Raw genomic sequence first — 8,800 nt, 5'->3', positions numbered from 1 at the left:
GCACAGCAGAAGCTGAGGTGCCTTGCCCGTTTATGTTCAATCTAGAAAAATGTAACTCAACATTGCTCTGAACTAAACGAGAGATTCGGTTGTCAATGCTAGCAAGGAGTTGAGCCTGTTGTTCGGAAACAATCGAACTGATCATTTGGTGAAGATCGCTAGAACGTATATTAAGAGTGTTATCTGCAGTATTGATATTCGTTGGCGCCGCTGAAGCAGAGCCAGACTGGTCGTCATTTGGTACACTGCCTGCTGGTTGAACAGAGGCTGCCTTGGATTGAGACCTAGTACAAGCACCGGATGAACTGGGGGTTGAAGGCTCGCTATACAATCTTAAATTGCAGACAGGACAGTATGGTCTTAATTTCTCACATTTTGCCAGACAGGATTTATGGAATGTATGTCCACAATTGGTCTTGACAAATGTAGTTTTGTTCCTAATCAATGTCGCGCATCCTCCGCATACAGGAGATTCCTCTGAAGAATCGTTAATCGCCTCATCAACACCTTGCACAAATGCCATAGTGGAAAAAATATATTGAAATTAGGTAAGCACAAATGATTTATCAGGGAATGGAAAAATCTCCTAACACTAACTACTAACCAGCAACCCAAATAAAAAATAGGGACTAGAAGCAGTAGTAATTTAAGTAATTTAAGCGATTTGCTGTCAACTCCTATCAGCTGGAATGTCTAATTGAAACTAACAGAATATAAAAATTATGGAAAGAAAAATTCAAAAAAACTTTGATCCAAAACTTGGCTTGATTCGGGTATCTTCTGAATACGTTGTTCCAAAAATACTCCTATACTGATGTCCAGAAAATAAACATAAACAAAGAATTACGTTTCTTTATTGAATACCAAATATTCGACAAGGGAAAAACCCAGTGCAAACGTTATCTAGACTGTGTGGTATCCTCTTCACGACCTATAATCAAGTTCAATATTGAATAATGGAAACTCAGGAAGGAAGTAATTATTTTTTCCTCTGTATAACCCTGGACATTAAATTATATTAAAAAAAATTAGAAAACACTCAAAAAATTTCGGAAACAAAATGTTGATCCAAAATGTCATAGATTTTAACCAAATACAGGCAACTACAACGATGAATCTAATTTCTCTGTTCAATAACTTCGAAAATAATAAAATAAATCAAAACTGACTTTCAGAATCGATTCCAAAATCTCGTATCAGAATGATTTTAAATTTTCAAGTGTTTTTTTCCCCAAAATTAAGAAAATTGTTTAATAATCTTAATATCCGCTTGGTATTATAGAAATCGATTCCAGTATAAAAAATGGAAACTGAGTGAAAATTGGATGGAGTCAATATTGGATGATGGAAAACATCAACGTAAACCACTAGAAAAAAATTAACCGATTCAAAAAGAAAACTATCTCTCCAGACGTGAATACTTTTTCCGTAATTCGGAAAACAAACAGCGTTTAATGATTTTATTAATTTTCTCGTTTAGAGTTAAGCTTAATGATCTGAAATTATTTGCAAGTGAAAAAGGAAAGCCATGGACTCGAACCCACATAGTCACCAAATTACGTTACCTGGTTTCATTGGTGGTAAAGCAAATCTTCGGACGTATCGACTATGTAATGGCTTCTCTGTCCTAGAACTTATCGTTTTTCAAATGCAAATGTGTTTTTATACATTAACGGATATTTGGCCGTTGAAATGTATTTTCTTCACAACAACCGCTTTTTGCGATGCCTTTGAAGTTATGAGTTTTGTCTTTGAACGCTAACACGCCGTGACAACATTTTTTTGATATGTTTTCAAGGACGTGGGTTCAAATCCCAGCCGGGCTCAGCCTATTTTTTATTTTTTGAAATTTTGCCTGTTAGGGCGAAGATCATTTTTTTTAATGATTTTATTAATTTTCTCGTTTAGAGTTAAGCTTAATGATCTGAAATTATTTGCAAGTGAAAAAGGAAAGCCATGGACTCGAACCCACATAGTCACCAAATTACGTTACCTGGTTTCATTGGTGGTAAAGCAAATCTTCGGACGTATCGACTATGTAATGGCTTCTCTGTCCTAGAACTTATCGTTTTTCAAATGCAAATGTGTTTTTATACATTAACGGATATTTGGCCGTTGAAATGTATTTTCTTCACAACAACCGCTTTTTGCGATGCCTTTGAAGTTATGAGTTTTGGCTTTGAACGCTAACACGCCGTGACAAGCGTTTAACTATATTTCAAATCACTCCTTCCGAATGATTTCCAAAACAAAAAGAATTCTCATTAATCTCAGTATCCTTTTATTTCTCTTTCTTTTTCCTTTAGGAATTGATTTCAATATTGTAAAACAGTCACTTGTTCAATAGAAAAGTTCAAAAATGCAACAAAGATCAATACCATAGGGAAAAGTCTATATTTTGTTTATAAACTTAAAGAGTAAAGGTATTCAAATTTTTCACGAAAATATTGTGTTCAATTTATCCGGTAAATTATCTTGTGTAATTAGTATGGTTCTGCTGCTGTAACAATACGAATTTTTCACTATGGAATTAATAATAAAAAGTTAACCGATGACTAGATAACAATCAACTGGGAAAAAATAATACACAGGCCTCAAAGTCTTGAGTGCCAGTGTTATAAAAAAACTTGAAAAGGGTTATCTTAAAGAATTTTAAGAAAGAAGCAAAATCATTTGTTGATCCGTATCCAAATTCCTTGAGTATATATTGTATACAAAAATTAATGATCAAATCGTTAATGTTTTACACTCGAAGAAAAAACTGTCGTATTAATGAAAAGAAAATTCAAGGATTTTAAAATAAAAGAAAAATAATAAAAAAATATATATATATTTTCAATCAAGAAAACGGGATACCTGATTTCTTATACCAATGTTAATCTGTTTGAGAACCCCATGGTAGTAAAGGTTTGTTATTGAGGACATCATTTGACTCAAGGAAAGAAAATAGAAAGTAGAAAGGGATAGAAAGACAAACTCATACTCTGGTATGGAGATGCTACTCCAAATTTCCAGAAGAATGATAAGGACTATGGCTATAATGATATAAAGTGTTGTCGGGTCAGATCTAGCTATAATAAAGTCCAGAAGCAGAATTCCACACCAACATCTAGTACCAATAACACCATAGGATAATTGAAAGGAAAGTATTTTAAACTAATGGCCATTTAAGGATGATTCATTGACCCAAAATGTATTCCTATTAATTTCTCAATACCTTAAAGGGGAGGAAAATGAAAAATGAGATAGAATGATAGTGTGTGAATAATTAAAAAGTTTGAAAATTATTTTTGGTGAAGCCGAATAACCGTGGCAAACTGCCAGATGGTGATTTTTAAAGGATACTATTCTTATTCGGGCCCCACGTTGGGCGCCATTTTATATTATATACTGTAGCATACAACGAATAGAAATGTGGCAGATGTTGCTGGGATACTCATTGGTAGGAATGCACGCCTGGAACCAGCCTTTTGCTCGTCGGAGGGGGGGGGTTCGTATACCTACAATGATTCCTTTGCCACTGAGTCTACATTTGAATATAAAAATTATTACGTGCATTTTTGTTTGGGTGTATGGGGAAAAACTATCATATGGAAAGGAAACGGAAACAGCTGAATGAAATAAGGGCCCTGTTAAAGATTAACAGAACGGAAAAGGAAACCGTATGGAAGCTAGAATTTAAATAGTGGAGAAATTCTAGCCATGTTGAAAAAAAAGAGAACTGATGAGAGCAAATGATGTGAGCAACATGATGTTTCGTTGCCAAAAGAGCCCACCCAACCATGACTGATTTTTGTGTATTTTTGTGTAGTGTACTGTAGGAGTTTCAGTTAACCAAATGGACGAGTTGCTGGCAGAAATTTTTGATGAAACCTTGGTAATAGTTTCAGCTAACGTTTCTATTCCAAAAAGTTGGTAGAAGTATAAAAAAATAAATTATGGTAGAACGTCAACTGGCTGATAGACCATTTGTATACAGTTAAATATATGGAGAGCAGAGGTCGCTTTATTGAGCCGTTAAAATTCAAAAAAAAAAAAAATAAAAAAAATAATAATAAGCAAAAAGATATACAATCTATTGAAGAAAGGTTCATCGGTAATGCAAGCGCCATTACAATATCGACGGCATCGAAATTCGATTTTTGAAAGTGTCGAAGGAGAATCTACAGAAGTACGTCTACAAAACCTCAATGAAGTTAAAGTGGAACCACGCGAAGGCCAGGGTATTCAAATTTTAACGAACACGTTGGCAAATTATAAGGGTGGATAAGGATGCTGATCTAGTTAATACGCGCAGAGAAAATATATTTGCCCTGTTGTTGAAACAACAATAAATTTGTGTCCCAACTTTTATTACTATTTAACAATAGGTTTGTCCTTTTACTTGAAAATAGCTGTGTCTTTTTACGTGATAATTAGTAATAATTATTACTAATGTTGCAGATTTTGACAGTTGTATGAAGAAAAAGTTGCCGAAAAAATTGTCAACAACATTTAGTAAGTAAAGGTGTCTTAATGTTTACTAAATGTTGCTGAAACACTTTTTAGCAACTTTTCAATTATAGGTGTGTATTTTTACTTACTAAATGTTGCTGAAACATTTTTCCATCAAATTTTTTTTAATACAACTGTCAAAATCTGCAACTTTAGTAATAATTATTACTAAATATCACGTAAAAAGACACAGCTTATATAAACTGAAAATTATATAAATCCAAATTGGAAACATTTGTAATAATTATTACAAATTATCGAGTACACGGACAATTATAATACCTACAATATCATCTTCCCTGCAAACATACTATTGGAAATTTAAAAAAAATTGTTTCAAATATAGGTTTGGTGTCTTCTACGCAGCCTAGAGCACGAGGAAAACCATTTAATAAATTTAATTGCGTTTTTGTCACACTTAAATCACTATAACTTAACCATTTGTTACCCGATTATGGCTTGTTCGAAAGGCATGATTTTCACCTTTTAAATAAAAAATAAGCTGTAAAAGTCCGTTGGGGGAAGAAGAAGTTATGTCCGTTTTAAATTGAAAATCCAAGAAACCCCGTTTTCACTACATTTACCGTTATAAAATCAAAAAACGAAGTGACCCAAAGAAACCAAAGGTATTTTCGTCTTCCATGGACTGCCACAATACCGAATTTAGCCATCAGAACCCCTGCAAAAAATTCGCTAATACCAACCAAACCAACTTTTCATTTTTGCGTTTTTAAATATAATGACGAATATCACAGCTTTAGATGGGAAGCTTCCAAAAGCAAAGCCTATTTCGAACATTCTTCAAAAAATTTGGAAAGTGGCGAAGCATGGTGAAGTTAGTAAAACTCAACTTCAATTTTTAAGACTTGGAAAAAACTCCACAAAAAAGTATTATAAAAAATGTGATTTCCAGCACATTTTATGCGAATAATGTGTAAAAATTTTTATGTAAAAGTATTTAGAAAACCTTGTACTACAACTTCCATTTCGGAAAAAATAATTTTATCCTTTAAATTTTGGGTTACTTGCCTTGTAAGAAGTCACAACCTTACTGATGTTTTTAAAGTTTTTAAGAGATCATACGTAAATAGGTCTGTCTGGTTACACTAAAATTTGTAACAACTCGTACCAATTGTTGCTGGAAGACGTCTGTTAACACAAAAAACCAGCAAAAGAGAGCTATTCGAGAGGGACATTTTCACTGAGAGTTTGCAAATTCTTGCTGGACAAATTTCTTCTATCAAGCACTAGCAATTCTTCTTCCTGAAAACAATCAATCTGTTTTTAATTTGTTGTTGATTTATGTTTGTGAAAATTAAAAACAATTTTATTGTGGAAATAAGTACTAGTTCCAAAACGTATAAGTAACATCACAAAATTTAACGTGTGATATTAAGTATACGCAGTTTGTTCAAAGAAAAAATATGGGCCATTGGAACTGCGAAGTGAACGAGATAGTTCCATATAGCTCCTTTAGCACAAGTCTACTAACCCCCATTTGTTATAAGTCTTCTTTTGTTATAGTTTGGATTTACCGAAAAAGTGATGATTGAATTTCAAGGAGGAGCTTCTTAACATTAACATTCAATGTAAAAATTATATTTTGAATGCCTCCAAATTGGATTATTTTGCGTTTTGAAATCTATCAGATAGTAAAAGAACACATATAATAATGGTCCTAACTGTATTGTTTTATGGAGAACAAATTTGTAAAGTGGAAAAATACTTTTTTGTTTCATTTTCTGTTTTATTTTTAATAAAATACAACTGTTTGCTTCCTTTATTGGTGGACAAATTGTTCTGTTTTGGCAAGCCAACTGATTGCTTGCTGGTTTTTGCTGGGAAGATGTCTGTTTACTTCCCAGTGGGAAAATGTAATCGATGGGAATCGAACGGGTAATATAGAACCACTATGTTTTATTGATTACCGAATACATTATTCGCAACACGGTGCATGTCCTAGGAAAATAATACATTCCTTTATAGTATCCATAGAAAGCAATGTGTAATCTATGGATTATAATATATTATTTTATAGTTCAGCAGGAATATCTAATATAATTTATACATTGGAATGCATCGTACTCTTTATGTATGCAACTTTTTGAAATATTTATTCCCCCTATATTAAAATTAAACAAAATTTATTTTGATTAATTTTTATTATATTTAGACATATATATAACGATTCTAAACATAACTCAAAAATATATGTATTCATAGAACAAAATTTTTTTTCGGGGGAAATTGCATACTTCTTGAGAAGTAGAGTCTGCCGGCACCAACTAAACTGGGTAGTAAGTACGATAACCCACGAAGGGAGAAAACGATTAACGAAAACTTTAAAATACTTCACATCGAGCGGTATAGTAGTACCTTCATTTTTATGGGGGCTATATTAAAATATGCATCTATACGAGGGCTACACCATAACTATCTGGTCTAACAGTGAAAACGCGAATATTTATCATCAAAAATAGTTTTATTGTTTTCTTAGATAGTCTCCAGCATGATTTACACACCTTTTCATGCGCTCAAACCAATTGTTGAATCAGTTTTTCCACTCCGATTGAGACACATCCAAAACGTGGTTTTTGAACGCTTTTACAGCATCTTCTGTCGACGAAAATTGTTGAACACGCCTTTTTTCCTTGATGTGCTGAAATTAAATGAAATCATTGAATCCCCAGTCAGGGCTGTACAGTCAAATAGGCGCTGGTTTGAATCGATGTGTGAGAGCTCGGATTATCGTGATTAGACAACGGAATCCTATGCGAATGCATATATGGTTAGGATGGTCGTAGAGAAAATATGATTAGACAGCAACTCGTTTTATCACAAAATAAAACGAATTAGGCCCATAATTTTTTGCATAAAATGAGCATATGTAAAACCATATGCAAAAATATATACAAGAATTTGTGGTCAAAAATCCCACCGAAATAGCTGAAATGTGTTTTTTTTTTCTTTTATTTAATTCATTTTTATTTATCTACATTACTTAAATATTGCCCCAGCGCCATTGAGGCATTATTGAGGCTTATTTTATATTAATATTTCATTTTGTTTTTAAAGAGCGGTTAGCATTACTTTAATTACATCAAAAGATATTGAAAATAAAAATGTTATTATTTATATGATTTCAGATGACTTACGTCAGAAGCATTCCTACATTTGTTGACAAGAAAGACTTTAGTTCAGTTTTAAAGTGAGATATTTGTGATTGATTCTTAATGTGATTGGGCAAATGGTTAAATTCTAAGCATCCACTATGTTCAATACGTTGTTTTGTCATTTCCAAACGACATCTTTTAACTCCTAAATTTGTACAGTTCCTCGTGTTTACCAAAGTTTGATTGACATTGAATTGAATTGAGTTGAATCCAATATTCCTTACAGATTCAAACATATCTGTAAGGAATATTGGATTCAACTCAATTCAATTCAATGTCAATCAAACTTTGGTAAACACGAGGAACTGTACAAATTTAGGAGTTAAAAGTATTAAGTCTTCGTTGGGGGTATAAAACTTTCCTGACTGAAATTTGGTACTTAGTCTTCGTTGGGGGTATACAACTTTCCACCTGAAATGCCTATATATAGGTCCACGTCTTCATATAGCACCCATAGAACGGTACCTCCGGATTTCTGGTATTTAGAGGGTTGTGGCCTCAATATCTCTCCGAAATGGGTGAAATTCGGTTTAGGTTCAGGCCTTCATATAGCCCCCATAGAACGATACCTCCCGATTTTCGGTATTTTGAAGGTTGAGGCTTGTCTGAAAAGAATTTTAAACAGAAAAATTGTACACACAAACATTTTTGTACCTATTATTGAAATATTTGTTGCATAAGGAAAAATTTTGCATATGCAAAAATTTATGCATTTTGCATATGTCATATGTTTCGATTGCAATTTAATCAGAAGGCATAAATATGCCCATTCCCAAAATTTGACATGAATAGGACCAAAAATAGGGGTTGCATAAAATTCCGCTGTCTAGTCATGATGCATAATGATTCGTCTTGTCTTGTTCGGTTTTCGAATTTCTCAAAAGATTTCAGGCAAACAAATTGTAGTGCACCACCGTCCTACATTTCTCAAGCCGTATAGTCGCTACACGGTCAGTTTTGATGAAGAAACAGGTTATATGAACAACTTTCGTTGGATTGGGCTCGCTTTCGAAGACCCAAACGCTCGATTCCTGTTTTGTTTCGGGCTCCTAAGCATAGATCCAAGATTCGTCGTCTGTGACGAATTCATAAACATCGTTTGAAGCACCGCGATCGTTTTTATTCACAATTTC

Source organism: Musca autumnalis, unplaced genomic scaffold (genome assembly GCF_047663935.1).
Source record: "Musca autumnalis isolate F117 unplaced genomic scaffold, ASM4766393v1 scaffold_1, whole genome shotgun sequence".
In the NCBI taxonomy this organism is placed as follows: Eukaryota; Metazoa; Arthropoda; class Insecta; order Diptera; family Muscidae; genus Musca; species Musca autumnalis.
This window is presented reverse-complemented; position numbering follows the sequence as displayed.